Source organism: Lactuca saligna, chromosome 5 (assembly GCF_052625555.1).
Source record: "Lactuca saligna cultivar CGN05327 chromosome 5, ASM5262555v1, whole genome shotgun sequence".
Taxonomy (NCBI): domain Eukaryota; kingdom Viridiplantae; phylum Streptophyta; class Magnoliopsida; order Asterales; family Asteraceae; genus Lactuca; species Lactuca saligna.
In genome coordinates this window covers 112,902,931-112,924,137 of record NC_136421.1, presented here as the reverse complement: position 1 = coordinate 112,924,137, position 21,207 = coordinate 112,902,931, and positions in this window count along the sequence as shown.

The window sequence follows — 21,207 nt, the reverse complement described above, 5'->3', positions numbered from 1 at the left end:
CAGCAGGTACTTCATGACACTTATTCCTTAAGTGTACTAGGCTAAAACTCCTTAGAATGACCTTTAACAAGGCTAGAACTCATTACCAATGAGTCTGACACTCAGTTGAGTTGACTAACTGAGCTTTCAAAGCAAAAAAATTTCGGGTTGTCACATCATCCCCTCGTTAGATGGAATTTCGTCCCGAAATTAGCTTTCTTAGCATTACTACTGGGGTTGTGCTCCTCTAATTTGCATAATACCCACTCGTAGACCTGGAAACTTTGCCCTGGAGTTCATGATAGGACTCATACTTGGTCCATCTATCATTACCTCATGTGTACAAGTCGTATATAAATAGGATTAGTAAGACGGTCGGATATGTGACTCTACCCCAGGTCCACAATCAAACAATGAACAGGAGATAGGGAGGAAACACACATACTAGATCTGAGTAATCATAATCATATACCACCCTCGCGTATACACTGAATAGTAATAGGTGGGTTGTATTCGTCCATAGCCCCTGTGCTTGAACTTGGTCTGCTAGACGAGTGGTATTTCGTGATTGTTTGTGGAACATACTGCAGCAAGGCTTCGGAGGACAAGTACTTCGGGGTTTAGAATACAAAAGATAAAACTGAGGTTTAGGTCTGACTGTCGATTCGGATGACGAAGGTTTCATGAACTTGACGGTCGTGGCGACAGAAACATATGAACTTAGTATGGTGAAGACCACGCCAACTCATGACGAATGATAGTAACAGACTCTTTACTGAACAAGGTTTTGGCCAATTTGAAAGAAACGTTTACTATACGATGATGTACTCTTAGTGTGTTCGACAATGTACTCTTTCTAACTGATCTTAGTGTTTTCTATATTTCCCTTGATGTTAACACTTCTACATATCGTATCGCGATGAGCGAGTACACACAGTGAAAGTGATTTGATAACTAGTGTCGCTACTTTATAATACTATCCTCTTTGGTACCACTACGATCGCCGGTCATATACAAGTTATGAATAATTAAGATGAATAAGACAGTCGATTGAGTAACTCTTCCTCAAATACACAACCAAACAAGGAATAGGAATGAAGGTTGAATCACTGACTCTAAGTCTGCAACATCTTAATCATGCACAACTCTGATGTATACGCTAAGCCATCATAGCTTCCCTAAATGGATCTTTTAGTTCTCTTGAATATTGTGATCTATTTCAACATCTAAGTTATTATAATTGCTTTTTAAGTGTTTTCCCCACGTTTTAATCTTTATATATATATATATATATATATATATATATATATATAAATTAATTTTTAAAGTAATTCATAGATCGCAGATATACCGCTGCTCGCTGACGACTCTGGGGTTGATTCTTCTGCGCTGATGATCAGAATGCGTGCATCTGCGCCTGAGTTCTCTATTATCGGGCAGTACCTCTGGTAGTGTCCATTCTCATCATAGCTATAGCAGGCTTGGTTATCTTCAACTCCGGGGACTTAGGAGATTTGTTGATTCGGTGCCCTACAGAAACGAACACTGCATTTTCTAGCATACTCTGGTGTGGTGGTAGTTGCACTTTCCACTCTTTGGTAGGGTTCGAACATATCGACTGGTAGGTGCTGGAGTAGCAGGTGTTGTAGCGGCGTACATAGTACTCGTTTGTTCCTCCTATGGGGTTTCCTGTGTTGTTCGCTTCTTTTTCCTCTTTTTCCCCGACTTTCATTTATAGTCCTCTCCCTTTGATGGTTCGGGAACAGGGACTTCCATACCATGTCGGACTCCATGGTCGATGAGTTGCTGGGCCAGGCGTTTGGCACTATCGAATGTGGTTGGGTTAGAAGACAGCACATCTACTTGGAACTCGGTAGTTAGACCCCATATGTATCTTTCTATCTTCTTGCTCTCCGGGGTAATCATCCCGGGGCATAGCGCTAGAGGTCGCTGAACCTGTCAGTGTAGGCCACTATGTCTGAGCCGACATCATCAGCTACCATAGTTCTTGTTCCAGTTTTGAACATCGCCCAATGGGCAATATTCTTCCAGCATTAAATCTTTTTGGTTCCCCAAACCTATTGAGTTGGCTACTGATAGGATCAGTAACTTAACATGGGTATTCCACCATGTCAGGGCTCTGCCAGAGAAGGTGCAGGCAACAAACTTCACTTTGCTCCCTTCTGGGCATGAACAGATTTCGAAGACCGAATCTATTTTCTCGAACCATCACATCAGAGCGATGACTCCACCAATTCCATTAAACGAATTGGTTTTGCAGTTCATGAATTCCTCATACGAACACTCCCTTGGGCGTCCGTGAGTAGCTCCGGGGTTGCCTAAGTGGGTACCGTTACCTGATCCAAAGGTACCACTTCGCTGAAGTGAGCTAGAGCAGCTGCCATTGCAGAGGATATCCCTGCTTGGAGAGCATCAATATCGAATTGTTGCTGAGGTAGTGGCGATTGAGTTGGAGTTATCGGAGTAGTGCATCTGTTTGATCTGGGAGGAGGCATCTTTGCTAAAAGAATACAAAGATGAGATGGTAATAAGTCTATTGCAGTGGAGATAAGACAAAAGATGAAAGACAAGGTTATCCTGGTTCTGAGTGTATTGGGTCCTGACTTCCACAGGGTTCTGGAAACAATTCATAAAAGAGTCTATACCTAATAAACTTTATGAATTTGGAATGGCTATCCTCGAATGAATATCTGCTACTTGAATAACTGTTACCAACAGTATGTAAGAAAATAATCCTAACACACAATGTGAACAGTGCTTCCACAACTCATTAAGTTAACTAAGATTATTATTTATTAGTGTGACGCATTTGACGTTTTGGTTACTTTGGGTGATCCCTCCTTGAAAACTTCTCTTGAACTTACTCTTGTTCCTCCTTGACTCTTCTGTTGACTGCTATGAGGAAGTGGTTACACCTATTTGGGTTTGTCGTGCAAGAAGGAATATGACTAAAGAATCTATGAGATTTAGGATAACTTTATGGGGTGATTCTTACAGAGTCCTTCTATAATTGTACAATATATACAAGTCGTATATAATTCAAGATTAAATAGGCCTTCGAATAAGTGATCCTACTCCAAAACCACAACCAAACAAGGAACGGGTAGTGAAGTGTAGATCACAAATTCTAAGTCTATAAAATATCAATTATATAAAACCTTGGGAGTATACATTGCAAGATTATAGACCTATTTGTAAGGGTCTTTTAAGTTATCACATAAGTTATTTATACAGTGCGTAAAATACTCCTATAGTATTTTAACGTAATGTACTTAGTATGTTTCAAACTTGTTCTCGTGTTATAGTATCCAAGAATACTCATATAGTATTCTAACTCTATGCACTTGATCTAAAATTCTCTTGACTAGTGTTAGGTAAGTTTTAAGACTGTTGCAACACCACATCAGTCCCAAACACATGTCGGTCACATCTCGAATGAATATAGTTGATCAGGCTATATTGATCCTAGATATGATTACATAATTGTCAATGTTTGACTGCAGTGTTTAACCTTTAAATACTTGTATTATGTTTTTCTTGTGATACTTGTTCTAGTATGTATACATGTATAAGCGAGTACGTATATTTTTATAACTTATTGTTATACTCTTAAAATATATTATTATCCAGAACACTTAAGTCCCATTGTATTTATAGTTGTATATCTTTTATTAGTTGATATACTTAGTTCACTATAAACAACGCTTTGATATCAATCTGTCATACCCCAAAACCGAAACGGCGGAAACGTTCTGGGGTGGAGGATGTCATATTTAGTAAAACATAAGAAAGTGTTTACAATGTGTGTGTTAACAAAATATAGAATACATAAGCAAATAATAAAACAAGACTTGAAACTATTATGCTCCATCTTCTGAATTCCCAGCACGAGTACCAGTCTACTAGTCTCCTGAGAACACAAGTTATTTTCAAAGAGTTGATCAACAATTAAGCTGGTGAGTTCATAAGATTTTAGTGATGTAAGTATGTTGTAGCGAGTTGTAGTAAGATGTAGTAAGTTGTAAGTTCCGTTTAGAAAAGTTCCCCTGTTCCTCCAGAAAATCCAATATTTCCTAATTTGATGAAAGATAAGTAAAAATTACTCTACAATCCTTTCTATGAGTACTAAATGGATACAAGTTATATCGAACTCAGAGTAAACAAACAATCGATTGTGTGTATCTTCTCTAAGCCCACAACCAAACAAGGAACTAGTAATGAAGTGGAAGGTACACATCCCAATTTTTGTTAGATGGTCGTTGTAGATAACCCTGGCGTATTCACTTGGCACTCACGGAGTTAAATGTAATAGTTCCTTAATATTTGATAAAAAGATTCTTTAAGAAAACCCTTATTTCTTATAATTAAATGGTAACCACATTGGTTAATTATATACTCACTTAGTTTATACTACTTATATGTCACACCCCAAAACAAAGAACGGTGGAAACGTTCTGGGGCGGAGGATGTCATGTAAACTATCAAAACAATGCAAAGTAGTAAACAACCAACAACATCATCCATTTCATTAATAGTATAATTTTATATACAAGTGTGTTCTTTCATAGAATAAAACAACATAATTAATAATGAAAATAAAAGTCTTGGCTGCTCTGTCTTCACCAAAACCTGGTCGTCGTACCTGTCTATTGGTGACCTGAGAATACAATTTAATTTGAAAGCGAGGATCAGCATAAAGCTGGTGACTTCATAAGTATTTTAGTGTCATTGATTTGTAAAAACTATAATGTAAGACTTGTAATTGTTTGAGAAAAAAGTTTGTATAAGTATAAAAGATCCTAGAAAATTCCCTATTTCCTACTAGTATAAAAAGTATTCTTCTACCAAGACCCAACTGTTTTGTTAGTATGCATCATTGTAAAAATGATGGTTTTTCCCCTGTATAACGATTATTATAAAAATATAATGTACCACTTTGTTTATGCGAATGTGTCACAAAATAAAGGTAATAAAGAAAATAATATATTTACACCAAAATATAACCTCATTGTTTATGTGAATATGTCACAAAGTAAAGGTAATAAGGAAAATAATATATTTATATCATAATATATCCTACCTCATCGTTTAAGTGAATGTGTGACAACGTAAAGGTAATAAGGAAAATTGTATAAACCTTATGAATGTATCCATTTTTATAGGATAAACACGGTGTGGTAACTCACCGAACAAAACAACCGAGAACATCTGTAGATGAACACACCTTTTGTTGTGAGCAGCCAAGTGTAGGATGGTCAATTCATGAGTATGTAGCAGTATTACTTCATGTAGTATGTAGTGGTATCTCTCTAGATAGTATGTACTATTGTCTCCTCGTATAGTATGTGTTCGTGTCTCTTCGTATAGTATGTACTAGTGTCTCTTCACATAGTATGTATTAGTGTCCCTTCATATAGTATGTATTAGTGTCTCTTCGTATAGTATGTATTAGTTTAGTGTATGCATTGAATCATGTACGAACTGAATCTTAGTGTGATTCCTTGTACTAGGAATAGTAAATATTATCTCTTAACTATACCTATTATACTTACTAGTAATGTACTTGTATAACCGAAAGTATGCCTTTTCTACCCAAAGGTATTGAACTGACTAATGGAAATTTTATGTCTATACATGTATACATGATATATAACTAATATTTAGATGACATTTGGACGAATAACCGATACCCTAAGGCCACATCCAAACGAGGAAAAGGAATTAAAGCGAGCTAGCCGTCCTAAGTCATTTAAACATTACTTATATAACTATACATGGATAGGCATGAATTTGACAATATAAAAGTATAAAAGAAGTTTTGTAAAACCTTTGAAAAGTTTAATAACTAAGAAATGATGACTTGATGTCAGTTTATAAAACGATTTGAAAGTAGTTTGTTTGATAAGACAATTTTAAGCATAAGGAAAACCTTTGTTTGAAACACATTTGTAACGGAGTTTGAATGGAAACATACAAAATGTAATACAGTTTGACAAAGATTTTTAACATGTAAAAAATATTTGAGAAAGTCATTTGAAGTAATATGTTTGGTAAAACAACTAAAAGTGTAGTAAATCCATTTGTATGGTAGTTATTAATCACATGTGATTGATATAATAACTAGCATGATTCAACTTGTATTCCCCCCATAAAAGTATTTATAAACATTAAAAAACATTTAAAAGGTTAATTAAGGGGTATGAACTCACCTGTTAGTGAGTGATGCGGCGGTAAGATCGGTTTAGGAGGTTGAGTGTCAATTTTGGACTTGAGCACAAACGAATCCTATTAACCATATTATGACATATATATATATATATATATATATATATATATATGTATACAGTTAGTGTCTGAAACAACTAATTATTGATTTAGGACCACCTTAGGGACTATGAAACATTGATATTGCAGTGTTATAATCATATGTGATTGTGTATAAGGCGTGTATGGTCAAAATACACCATATTGGTGTGTGTGCGGCCAGGGTGTGTAGCCAGAATGTGTGTGTGGCCGCACACTCCCCATGAAGTGTGTCAAAACGTATTTTAAGGCCTTAGGACTCATCTAGGATGTCTTCTCACTTCATGTTCTAGCCTTACATGGAGTTTATTGCCATTTTGGGACCTAAAAAGTGTGTGTGCGGCCACTATGAAGGTGTGCGGTTGCACACCCTTCATGAAGATGATAAACTCGAGTTTTTCAAGCATATCATCAAGTGTTCTTAACATATAACCAGTTATAACAAGTATATTCTCGTTATACGGGCTTGAAAAGGGTGATTACGGTCCAAAACTTAGTGTGTGTTCTTGTTGTTCTTGGTGTTCTTGAAGATCCAACACCAAAAACATGTTTTGATGGATCAAAGTAGGGAAGAAGGCTAGATAAGTCCAAATATCAACAAATCAAAGGAAGTATTACTTACTTTTCTGAAGAACAAGATGAAGATTTGGATGATACATGAGACAAAAACGTGTTCCAGCTTTAAAGGAATGGGAAAAGTGTTCAAAAATGACCAAGGCTGACTTATATATGTAACTGTGTGTGGTTGGTTTGGGTGTGCGGCTACACACACCTGCGTGTGGCCATACACTCAAGTGTGTGGCCGCACACTCCATGTGTTGGAGTGTTTGGCCCGATTTCGCTTGATATGCATTGTGTTATACCATTTATAAGCCCCTACCTTAATTATACTAGGTTTAGAACACTCAAATAGATCACAAACAGTGCTAAAGGTTAGCAAAACAAGGCTGTCTTTGATAGATTTGAACAAGTGTACAGGATAGAAAATTTCAGGTTGTCACATTATAAATAATCTAATATCGAATAGAGTTAATGACCTAAGGCCCTTTAAGTTATACTGTTTTAATAAAATGGATTAAACCCTTTACTGGTAAGTTTCTAGTTTTGTCTACCAAATGTTCTATTTGAAAAGTATTTTTTGTACTAGAAAACTGTTCATTGAATTTGTGTCCTATGACCAAACCCATACCTGGTACCCCTTATGATGACTTAATGTAGATGACACATATATATTACTAAGATCGAATGAATAATATGCTGGGTGAATCCGCACTAAGCCCACAACCTAAGGGAACAATAAATGAAGTGGAAGTCACTCATCCTGTTACATATCGGATCCTATTAATATATATCCCTTGATGTATACAGTAACGAATCATAACGTTAGCATTATAGGTCCCTTTCTACTGAATGTACTAGACTCGACTATTCTGATTGTCGTACGTAAAATGTAAATTTTCCATAGTTTATAACAATCTTGACTCGGAAATAGTTTATGTTAACTTCCAAGTTGAACTGACACTTTAGGAAACTAATGGGAAAATGAAAGTACTCAGTTGCCTTATAAATTGACATCATGTCATACGGATTTCCTAAACATGTTTGTTTTATTATGGTCATAATGTGAAGGCTAGTACCCATACTCTACGGTCTTCCCGACAAGAGATTCTGGGAACCAAACGCGACTTCAGCAAACCAGTTGCTAGGCCGTGTAATCCACATTAAGGTTAGATGATCATGTATACCCAATTTAACTATCACCTTTTGTTTAGAACAATGAGTTAGTGATTCATTGGTATAATTTGATCCTATAGTGTTCTCATGCTATTGTTGGGTTTTGAGCATTCTGACACTCCTAAGTGTACATGCAACCCTAAATACCTTGGATCTATGTTTTCTCTATTATACATGCAAATAAGATCTTTCCAAGGCTTTAATCCTAACTAGCATATTATGAAGTTCTTATACTACAAAGTACTAGTTAGATAACATACCTTTTGATGTAGCTTGATGTATTCAAGTTTTAAGAGCATAGCCCCAATAGTGTGGAAGCCTGAAGAGGAATCACAAATCACCAAAACACCTTGGAAGACTTTACAAAATATGAATACTTGGTTCTCTTTAGTGAAATCGGCTAGCCCTTCTTACTATACCCACACTAGTGTCCATTTCACCAACCAAGGACATCTTTATATAGTATGGAGACTAGGGTTAAACCCATGACCTTTCATTTCATATGATCCATGGGTTAAAGACTCCACGGACTATCCATAAAAGCTTAGCCCAACCTAAATGAACTTGGCCCATTCCATATATATAAGAGTCCGTATTTAATTAGTTCATTTTGATCACTTAATTAATTCTAAATTAAGTCTTGATCAATACTATTAAATAATATGATTCCTTATTAATATATTAGAACTTATAATATACTAATATAAATCATAAATTTAATATTCTCAAAAGACTATCCATATAAATTGTGCCGGTGAAGTGCAACCCAAATGGACCATGCCGAGTCGGGTCAAGTACATACCAAATATAGTTATGGACTTAGACATTAATCCAACAGACTCTCACTTGGATAAGTCTAAAACTATTATTGAGTATGACTTCAAAACCTAACTGACAATCGTAGCTCTTAAAGCCGCTGTCGAACTCTGATCTTGTCAAAGAACTTGTCCAATAGATAAGGGATCATATACTCCTCCATTCTAGATATCATATGGACTGAGACATGGATTATAATCATTCTCTATGTCCATTTGTTGTTTCCTGATTTCCGATTTATGACGACTGACTAATTGAACAAATCAAATCAGTCCTGGCCCGGCCGAGCACTTCCATTTGTCATCATCAAATCATCGAGGGGCCCACAGATATCGCTTTTATCCCGAAGGTAAAAGGAATGGATAAACTTTGACTCATATGGCTTATTCTACTACTTCGTTGAATTATACACAAAGGCACGTTTTATAACACCGAGTTACCGAATGCGTTTTCGTGCAATCAATGTACAACCAACTCATAGTAACAACTAATATATCTAGGTTTGAAGAATATAAGATATTATCATCTCATGATCACTCGTGATAAAATCCATGAAGTGATTCCAATGAGCGCGGGTTGAATCCAATACTCAGAACTTATGAGCACTCATGAGTGTTTTAGCCCTTTGTGCAACATCTTAGACCTTTACAAGCCAACCCATGACAGTCTTAATTCATATCTACTTCCAACATATGACCGAATGTGGATGGTTTGAATAACTTAGTCATCCAGAACAATGACCCAGTTATTCTGGAAGTTAAAACATGCAAAAATGAAACACAATAATAACTGAATCCAATATGGTATCAAAACCTATGAAGAAAAATAAAACACCTTTTATTTATCACCATATGATTACACATTATTCATTGTATACTGTTTCAGCTATCAAATTTATTCTTGAATTAAAACACTAGTTGTCCCATGCTCCGAGCATGTACACTATGTTTTCTAAACACTAGTCATGCCACACACCAAGTATGCATACTATGTTTGTCTATGATCTTTACTTTTTGAATTAGATCAATTGAACATAACTCCAATGATCCTCTTTTCATAGTCCCAAATCCTTACTGCAAATGCAAGAATTCAAAATTCATGCCATTTACAGAAATCTGTTAGATTCTAAACTTATATGCATAGATCCTCTTGTAACGATTATGCATAAAATCACAAAGACTTGACAATAAACATTACAGAGCATTCCAAAGGAGATCAACTCCTTGGAAACATCCTTCTTGCATTAAGTTTCCTAATCTCACACAGATTGAATAATTTCTAACTTTGAAACATTTCCAGATTCATTTTGACTATCACTTCTGAACAAGAGTTGCCTCCTTACAGATTATGTCAATATGGTCCTTCCAGAATTATCAATATACTTGCAACTGTCCTTAAGCATCCAATCTTTAGTAAACCTTAGATCGTCCTCGACAATTGTTTAATCCTTTTAGTCATATCCAATTCTAGACCTTTTCCCTTCTTAATGCCCCAGGCATTTGGAAAATTTTAGAACGGACGAATATAGCACATGTAATCGATCTTATATTCGAAGCATATGGGACACGATTCATGATGTCTCACATAAAGACTACACCAGTCTTTTGCTATACTATTTCCATTTCAATTTGCCAAGTTCTCATAATTCAAATTATGAAAAGGGATGCCGTAATCATAATCGAATTTTAGAACGCAAATAATGCACCCATATACAAAATTTCCTTATGTTGAGCCAGTCCAACATGAAATTCATATATATATCCTTGACTAAACACGATTAAAACCTCAATCTAAGCTTTTAGATTTAAGATGAAGTATAATTTCCTCTCCCTTAATTATAGGAAAACAACTCTTTCCCAATTGAAACTTTGTTTTCTATAATTAACATTGCTAACTTGCAATATTTATCATAATTATCATGCTCCCACTAACATGATGATTATGAGCATAAAACTTATGCTCCCACTAGCTTTGACATGTACTCAGAAATCAGCTGACTTTCTTTCCAAAGATCAGATTTCTGATACTAGATTGTTTTGATAAAACTTTATCAAAATCATACACCTTGGCTTAGATAACACATTTGTGTGTCTGAACAATTTTAAGAACTATGAAAAGGGATGCCGGTAATCATAGTCTCGATTGTTTAGACCTTTTCCACTTCCTCCAGGTTAGTGTGCCGATAAACCACACACAGTCCACTAACAACTTTGAGAATGCAAATATTACAATTGCTATCTAGCTAAAATCAACTTAGTGAAAGAGTTTCCTCACCATCATTTTCATGAATTGGAGAGAAACCTTATGACACATAGATTTACTAGTGTATGTGTTCTTATCCATGTGAATTGTCAAAACCATAGTCACAAGACAAGGATAATGACAAATCCAAACTCATATGGACTGAACTCAATGTTGATTTCTTGCCACCTGGCAGCTCAAGGGCCTGCTATTGCTTCCAAGTTGTTGCGCAACCAATTGAGAACTCTAAGAACTCATATGCAAAGCCAACTTTAACTGGAATGGGCACATAATATGTTAACATGATAGGTTATAAACCTCAAGTCGTGTGCTAGTGAAGAACTTCAGGTTTTATTCTTGATTAGTTCTTGAGAATTTCAAGACCTTTAAGACTCCCACTGTCCTCTTGACATATAAGACTTCCTTGTCAAACATCCAAGAGATAGTGCGGATTCTAATCAAGACAAACACTTCACACAATTGGCCTTAGTTAGTCTTTGTTTTATCCAAAACATCACAACTTACCAATTTCAAATGTACAAGAGTAGGAAACTATTACTCTTACATTTGAGCAGTGTTTTAAACCTTCTTTAAGACATGTCACTCAAATTACAATCTTGGAGTATGACTCTAAGACTTATATTGGAACGAAGTATGTCTCATCCTCTTGACTTAACCATTTCAACAATTCAAGATTCCTCTTCTTAGTCATAAGAATGCACTAAGATTTCCTTAGAGAACTAATTGTGCTATGGTTTATTAATCATTAAGATGATTACAAAACTGATACTAAAGTACTCTCCCATCTTTTCAGATTTGAGAAACTTTTATCCTTCTGCCTAAGTTGATTCTTCTTATTCGTTGTGCCTTACATTGGAACCTTTTCCAATGTCTTAGAGTTACATTTAAGCTTGTAAGTTTAACCATATTTACTGAGCTTTAGTAAACTATGATGAATAATCTTATCAATCTTTTGTGGTGGATTTAATCAGTGCACAAGAATGTGTACTCGATCCCTTAGTCCATTACTTGACTCACACATCCATGTGAACAAGTAATTATTCTTAATTTTCCTATATTGAAAGTTCTCATTCATCTTGCTATACAACTTGCATGATTCCAAGTTCTGGTCCAATTGAAACTTGGGTGATGAGAATCTTTCCTTATTTGGTAAATTTAAACATTACCACAAATGAAAGAATCAATTTCATATTTCCATTCTTGCTATTAATGGAATCATATAAGCAACAATTTTTTCTCAAATGCCATTGTAAGGATATTTTAAAATAAATAAAGTCAAAAATTTTTCTTTTATTTTAAAACTTTGCGGAAAACTTATCCTTACAATCCATATGAAAACTTGTTGTTATCTATTCCTAAGCAATATCTCATAACTCCTAAGAAGTAGCTCACGAATCCAATCTTCAAACTATGCGATAGAAATCCATCTACGCGATCAGATTCAACAGATTCTTTCTTTAAGTTTCTTCACTTTTCTTTGATTCTTAAAACATCACCATGTGACCCAGTCACATCATGTATCAAGAATCTCAGAATAGAAACGTAGTAGAGTTAGATAGCGGACTTTATCTGAAGTAGAGTCAAACTTATTGACTTTAACATCCTTAGGTATGTTTGGCAGCTTTGCAACTAACGCCCCTTTCTTTGGAAATATACACATATGGACCCTTTGATAATGGTACACGGGACTATCTCAGACTTGGCCTTTCTCTTTATCATGTGGTCAACCGAGTTGACTATGGCCGATCCGTTTCCACTGGGAAGAGAGAGCTTTACTAGATATCCAATGTCATCATTGTCAAATATCCATAAAGTTTTATGACGTTGATCATAGCAAACAGATAAGATCATTAAGGGTCTTGTCATAGTCTGTTTCATAGGTGTTCCAAAAGAACTCACTATGTGACATAGAAAGTAGTTGAACCACCAACTTTCTGAAGACTTTGACAACAAACTCTCCCGGCTTGTCAATGTGTGACTATATCTCCAAGAAGTGATCACACCTAGACCTTGCCTTCCAGTAGGGCTTGAGAGACTTTGAACTTGTTGGTTAGGGAGAATAATTTGAGGAGGTTAAAGAAGTATGATTTCCAAAGGACATCATCTTCATTTAGGAAACCTTGTTTCAAGAGATTTGGGAAGATCACAAATGTCTAAACTAGACATCTTTTGGGAGATATTCAAGATAGTTGATCTAAAGTCCTTAATACGACACCCGATATGAAATATTAAGGCTAGGACCCAACAAACTATTTTATAACTTAGAAGAGGGATGCCTTAATCCTAGCTATAAAATATTTGAAGGTAGGTGAATGACGATTCACCAATTTCCACCAAGATAAACGAAATGTATTAGTAGGTTTTAATTGGATTTGAAACTCCTAGATCTATTGAGATTCATTGAACTGTTCAATGGCATGTTTCAATCTCGAGTGTACCCTTCAGGTTTTGTGACTGGGATGCCGAGGATCACAAAACAAGGTGTGAAGTAACCATGCAAATTTCTTGGTACCCTTAAGTGTTTACCCCTCAATCAATGTGCTGGTTAACCACACATGCTCCATCGATACTATGATAAACATTAAGTTACCCTTTGCCTACTTTGTTAAATACGAGTTAGTGTGCCGGTTAACCACACACGCTACACTAACCGACTTAAACAAAATGCAAAGTGTAATTTCATGGATTACCACCTTATTCACATTTTCCTAAGTAACTAAGATTGGGTATTATTAAGGGTTTAGTTACTTAGTATTTATCATTAATACTTTTAATGAAGGGAGAATTGTAGTCCTGTCAAACCCGTTCGGCTAATGAGCCTCCACCGGTCAAGGAAGCGGTGGGTGAGAGTGGACACCCATTAAACTGCCATTTTATAGGCAGTAACCTTATACCCCCCTTATAGACCGGCTTCGTGAATGAGGCCTACTAACGGTAAGACTGACTTTACTCTTATACTTATATATAAATATTATTAACTTATAATATTATAAAGTATAAGGGTTGAATTTTAACTTTTAAAATTCAAAGGGCTAACTTGGAATTAAAGTATTCATAAGAGAACACTTTTCAAATTCCAAAACTTGAGGGCAAGCTTTGAAATTATTCAAAACTAATTAATTCCATAACTTATGTGTTTAAAGTAGTTTTAATCCAAAAAACTCTTCAAGTTCCATAACTTGAGAACAAGTTATGGAAGACTTTAAACTAATAAAAGAATTAACTTATCTCTATTTTATAACTTATGGAATTACTTAAGACAAAAACTCTTCATTTTTGTAACATTTGCCAACCTTTATGAGTTTTATGAAACTTAAATGTGAGTTTTCATATAACTTGAGGACAAGTTACAAAAACACATTTTAGAATCAACTCTTAGATTAATTTGGATTGAAAACAACTATTTCACTCAACTTTTCTATTAATCTAAGAAACTCATAAGAACAAAATAATTCAAATCAAACTTTTTCATGTAATTAGTCTAAACGTTAAACTAATACAAAACATGAATCTATTGACAGTTATCTTTGAAATTGGATTAGCATGAACATTACCACATCAAAAACAAGTTTATAAGTCCAAAAACATCTTAGGGTAATGTTCCTAGTCCAATTCCATCCCAAAAAGTCGAATTTATGCTATCTGGGGGTCCAACTCGTCGAGTGCATGAACCAAATCGGCGAGTTGGATCGATTTGATCACTTTTTATGCATGGACTCACTGAGTCTCCTAATGGAATCGCCGATTCTGATGATAAGACAACAAACAACTTTGATTTTTTAAGCAGTTTTGCAAGTATAACAAGAAAATCAGCCTAGGCTCTGATACCACTGTTGGGTTTTAAGCATTCTAACACTCCTAAGTGTACATGCAACCCTAAATACCTTGGATCTATGTTTTCTCTATTATACATGCAAATAAGATCTTTCCAAGGCTCTAATCCTAACTAGCATATTATGAAGTTCTTATACTACAAAGTACTAGTTAGATAACATACCTTTTGATGTAGCTTGATGTCTTCAAGCTTTAAGAGCTTAGCCCCAATAGTGTGGAAACCTCAAGTGGAATCACAAATCACCAAAACACCTTGGAAGACTTTACAGAATATGAATACTTGGTTCTCTTTAGTGAAATCGGCTAGCCCTTCTTAGTGTACCCACACTAGTGTCAATTTCACCAACCAAGGACATCTTTATATAGTATGGAGACTAGGGTTAAACCTATGACCTTTCATTTCATATGATCCATGGGTTAAAGACTCCACGGACTATCCATGAAAGCTTTACCCAACCTAAATGAACTTGGCCCATTCCATATATATAAGAGTCCATATTTAATTAGTTCATTTTCATCACTTAATTAATTCTAAATTAAGTCTTGATCAATACTAATTAAATAATATGATTCCTTATTAATATATTAGAACTTATAATATACTAATATAAATCAGAAATATACTATTCTCAAACGACTATCCATATAAATTGTGTCGGTGAAGTGCAACCCATATGGACCATGTCTAGTCGGGTCAAGTACATACCAAATATAGTTATGGACTTAGACATTAATCCAACAGCTATTACATCTTATTATGTTCGTTCTGGTATAGTATCTTAGTATATTTCTTCTGTTATCATGTACTGTAACTTCCTCCTTGTTTCTCTTTATAGTATGTTCTAGCATCTAATATGAAGTGAACCCCTAAACTATACCCACTATAGTGTACTTGAACTGTTATTGAAAAGACTCATTTATCTACTAATTTATGATAGTACCTTTAAAACAAAGTTTTGTTAAACTATAAAGTAACATAACTTTAAAAGAGTTTTTGAAATGTTTTTATGACTTATAAAAGACATAATCAATCTTTTGAAAGATTTTTATGACAAAAATTTACACAATAATCATTGTGTTCAACTTGTATTCCCCCTAAAAGCATTTAAAATAGTTAAAAGATTCATTACGGGGTATGAACTCACCTGATGTGGGTGATTCAAACGAATACGCACGTAAGGATGGGAAGTTCCACGAATGAAGTCCCGAGACTTAATGTGTCCTAAATGACATATAATGGCAAATATTGGCATAAATATAGTGTTTAGAAGCAACCAAATGCAAAGAAACAACTCACAGGACTAGGACACACTTTGACCGATTGTTGGAATCACATGTGATTCATCAAAGGAAAGTGGAATGGCACCATCAAGAGTTTACAGCAATGGGTTTACGGCCAAGGGAGTTTACGGCCAAGGGAGTTTACGACCGTAAACTCATGGTGAAACATGCATAAGAGGGTGTTTGAAGGCTAGGGAAACTTGAAGGACCATTGCTCTACAGAAGGATTATAAAGATCATCATAATGGATGCTTTTGATGAGTTTATGGCCACGTAAGGAGTTTACGGCTGTAAACTCATGGACATTATGCAATTGAGAGTGGCCAAAATGGCACCCTTATAGGGTTTTACGACCATGGGAGATGGCTTGGCCGTAAACTCCTTTTAGTCTTGCATTTTTGATGATTTCAAGGCTCTAATCAGGTGTTTCAACTAGATAACAAGGTAAGGATAGAGTACTTATGATATAGAAATGGTTGATTTTGGTCCAAGAACACTAGTGTATGTTCTTGGTGTTCTTGGTGAATGTTGAGGATTTGAAGATCTAGTTAATATGATGATTTCCATGGATGAAATCATGAGAGTGTTACTAGATAATGAGATGTATCAACAAATCAAAGGAAGAACAATTACGTTTTTTAAGATCAAGGATGAAAATCGGGAAGATAGTTGAGAGATAAATGTAGTGTTCTTGAGGTGGAAGTGAGATAATGAATGAAAAGTGCAGGATATGCGACTATAAGGAGGGAGTTTACGGCCCACCTTGAGTTTCCGGTCGTAACCTCAAGTGTTGTGGCGGTGAACTCATTTTGATGAGGATTATGGATTGAATGTTGCACAGTGTCTCTAGCAGGTACTTCCTGACACTTATTCCTTAAGTGTACTAGGCTAAAACTCCTTAGAATAACCTTTAACAAGGCTAGAACTCATTACCAATGAGTCTGACACTCAGTTGAGTTGACTGACTGAGCTTTCAAAGCAAAAAAATTTCCGGTTGTCACAATCTTCGTGAATAGTTATTTGACATTAAATGAACATGATTGTGTGTGGGCCAAAATTTGGTTCAAATGAATATTTGCAAATTTGACAATCAAATCAAACAAGATAATAGGACCGGATCGGATTTGATCTTAAAAAAATTGTTGGATCATAATAAATGGGTTTTCCAAATTTTTTTTTGATCCAATGAGTCAAAAAGATCAAAATTCAACGCAACGCATGAATCAAAGAGATTTAGAGAGAACATAGAGAAACTCACCATAAGTGTTCCAATTGTGTTGAATGTAGCCAAACGAAGAACCGTTTCTTCAGAAAATCATGTTGCTATTAGTAGACCCATTTTGATACCAATTCATGTGAATTATGAGCATTGGTTTGGCATGCGGAATTGAAGAACAGACAAAGAACACAGTGATTTCGGTGTTTAAGAGTTGCATTTGATTATGAAAGGTGTTACAAAAAGGGATCAAGATCTAAATCTACATACTTAACACACACTAACACTCTCAGTGTTACATTTCACAAAAACAGTACATGTGGTATGAACCCACCTTATATAGAGGTGTTTACATGTCTCACTCTCTATCTCTCATGTCACAAGGCTACTTTAACACATTCAAGTGGGTCAACAAAATTCAAACCATTTACAAAGTCATACAAGGATAACTTTATACCCAACAATTATCTTGGACAACTTGGTTATGGAATCCATGGTTATCCGCTCCCACTTCTACTCAGGTATATCCTGTTGTTGTAGTAAACCCGAGGGCTTATGAAATTCTATCTTGACCTTGGCGCAAGCCAATAACTTCCCCACATAGGTAGCAACTTTTACCTTCATACTTGGCCAGCAATAAATTTTCTTGAGGTCCAGGTACATCTTATCATAACCAGGATGAATATATTATCTTGTCTTGTAAGCTTCGTTCATGAAAACATCTCTATACCCACCAAACTTCAGTGTCCAAATCTAATTCATGAGATAACGAACTCTGCCACCCTTAACTTCCATGTTTTTATCCATTCTTTTTAGGGCCTTACCTACCACATTCTCAGGTGTCAAGGCTTCCATCTGAGCCTCTTTGATCTACGTGGACAGGTGTGAATGAATGGTCATGGTTAATGACATTACGTGGCGACCTGAGTACTCTTTTTGACTTAAATCATCTGCTACTACATTGGCCTTGCCTGGATGATATTGAATCTCGTATTCATAATCATTTAGTATTTCTACCCATCATTGTTGCATCATGTTGATTTCCTTTTGATCAAAGATATGTTGGAGACTCTTATGATCCGTGAAGATTTTGCACTTCGTACTATAAAGGTAGTGCCTCCAGATCTTCAGAGCAAATACTACAACGCCCAGTTCAAGGTCATGTGTGGTATAGTTGACCTCGTGATTCTTAAGTTGTCTCGAGGAATAGGAAATAATTTTTCCTCATTGCATAAGTATCCAACCTAGCCCTTGATGTGACACATCGAAGAAGACCAAAAAATCTTTTTTCCCTTTTGGAAGGGACAAGATCAGGGAACTTCATAGGGCTTGCTTTAGTGTCTGGAAATGATTTTCTTATTTCTCCTCCCAGTTGAAGGTTACACCCTTCTGAGTCAAAGTGGTGAGTGGTTTTGCGATCTTGGAGATGTTTTTTTGTATGAACCTTTTATAGTAGCCAGTGAGGCCTAAAAATTGACGAACGTCAGTTGGGTTTCTTAGTGTCATCCAGTTTTCGATTGCCTTGAGTTTGGAGGGATCTATGTGTATCCCTTCCTCGCTGACCACGTGACCTAGAAAATCCACTTTTCAAATCCAAAATTCGCATGTCGAGAACATTTCATACAATTTCTCCGCGCTTATTGTTTCCAAAACCTGTCGTAGGTGCTAACTGTGTTCTTCCTTACTTTATGAGTAGACTAGTCTGCCATCAATGAATACTGTCACGAATTTTTCTAAGTAAGGTCAGAATACACGGTTCCTCAGGTCCATGAACACTGTGGGTGCATTTGTTAATCCGAAGGGCATTACTACAAATTTGTAGTGACCATAGCGAGCTCTGAATGCGGTCTTGGGAATATCTTCCTCGTGGACTCGTAGCTGATGGTATCCGGATATTAAATCGATCTTTGAGAAGTAACGTGATCCTTGTATTTGGTCGAAGAGGTCATCGATTCGAGGTAAACGATATCGATTTTGGATGGTGGGTTTATTTACCTCCCGGAAGTGTATGAACATGTGGAATGATCCATCCTTCTTCTTCACGAACAAAACTGGTGCTCCCGAAGGAGAGAAGCTTGATCTGATGAATCCTTTGGTTAGGAGTTCGCTCAGTTGACTGGACAATTCCTTTATCTTTGCTGGTACTAAATGGTATGGGGATCTGGCTACAAGGGTGGCTCCGGGAATCAAGTCGATTCTGAACTCGACTTGACGTTCGAGAGGTACTCCTAGGAGGTCTTCAGGAAATATGTCGGGGAAGTTACAGACTTCGGGAATATACTTGATGTCTTTCACTTCTTGTTTCTCATCCACCACGTGGGTTAAGAAGGCATGACATTCCTTACGTAGATACTTTTGAGCCTTGATGCAAGAGATGATTTGTAGGTTTGTATCGGGTTTGTCACCGTAAATGACAAGGGTTTCGCTACTTGGTAGATTAAGGTGAATGATTTTTTCATAACATAGGATATCGGCATGGTGAGAACTTAACCAATCCATGCCAATGATGATGTCAAAACTTTTTATTGTAACCGACATTAGGTCGATTTGGAAAGAATAGTTATTTAAGTAAGTGCTTAAACTTGTGGCTCACAAAACTTTTCTCCGTACCACTATCGAAAAGTATGGATGCATATGAATTATTGAGGAGGAATGTACCAGTAACCATGGTAGGATCATTCATGGCCTCCTCATGCCCCATTATTAAAACTCTTCCCACACCTCCAACATTCCTTTCTTTTGGACAATCCCTCTTGGAATGACCCATTTCACCACATCCGTCGCAAGCATGGATCACCCTAGTATTAGCGGCTTAGGTGGTTGATTGTGTTGGTGCCTTAGAGAAACAGACGGTGTGCCCCTTCCTGTTGCAATTATTATAGTGCATCTCTCGGCAGGCTCCATAGTGATCAAAGTTGCACTTACTGCATTTTGGTAGAGTTTCTGCATATTGTTTGGCGGGTGCTGGGGCGTTAGGAACTGTAGCAGCATGTACTAACACAATTTGTTGCTTCTTTATGGGCTCTTGTGTCGGTTGGCCCTTCTTCTTGTTCCAAAACTTCATCTTATTGTCACTCCCTTTTGCTTCCCTGGGAATGGCTGTCATGAAGCCCTGGTGGACTCCATGATCCACAAGTGTTTGTGCCAAGCATTTGGCACTGTCAAAAGTGGATGGGTTTGTAGATATCACATTTCCTTGAATCTGGGCGGATAGTCCCCAGATGTATCGCTCCACCATTTTACTTTCGGGGTGACCATCCTGGGACATAGTACTGCTAGATCACTAAATCTGGCAGTGTAGGCTGCGATGTCAAAGTCCTTCATTATAAGGCTCTAGAGCTCTTGCTCTAGCTTTTGTACTTCACCCCTCAGGCAGTATTCTGCTAGCAACAAAAGCTTCAAGTCTTCCCAACTGATGTCGTTGGCCACTGGGAGAGTCAGCAATATGACATAACCGTTCCACTAGGAGAGGGCACTATCCATGAATGTACATGATTCGAATTTGACCTTGCTAGCTTCTCGGCATGCATGGATTTCGAACACTGACTTTATTTTATCAAACTACTGTGTTAGAGTAATGAAACCTCCACTGCCATCAAAAGACTTTGGTTTGCCATTCGTGAAGTCTTTGTAGGAACATTCCCTCAGGTGTCCTAGGCTATCTCCCTGGTTAGTATTATTGGTACCGCCTCGGGTCCCACTGGCACCATTCGTGCAGATTTGTGCCATGGCGGCTACCACATTTGTTGTTACAGTAGCTT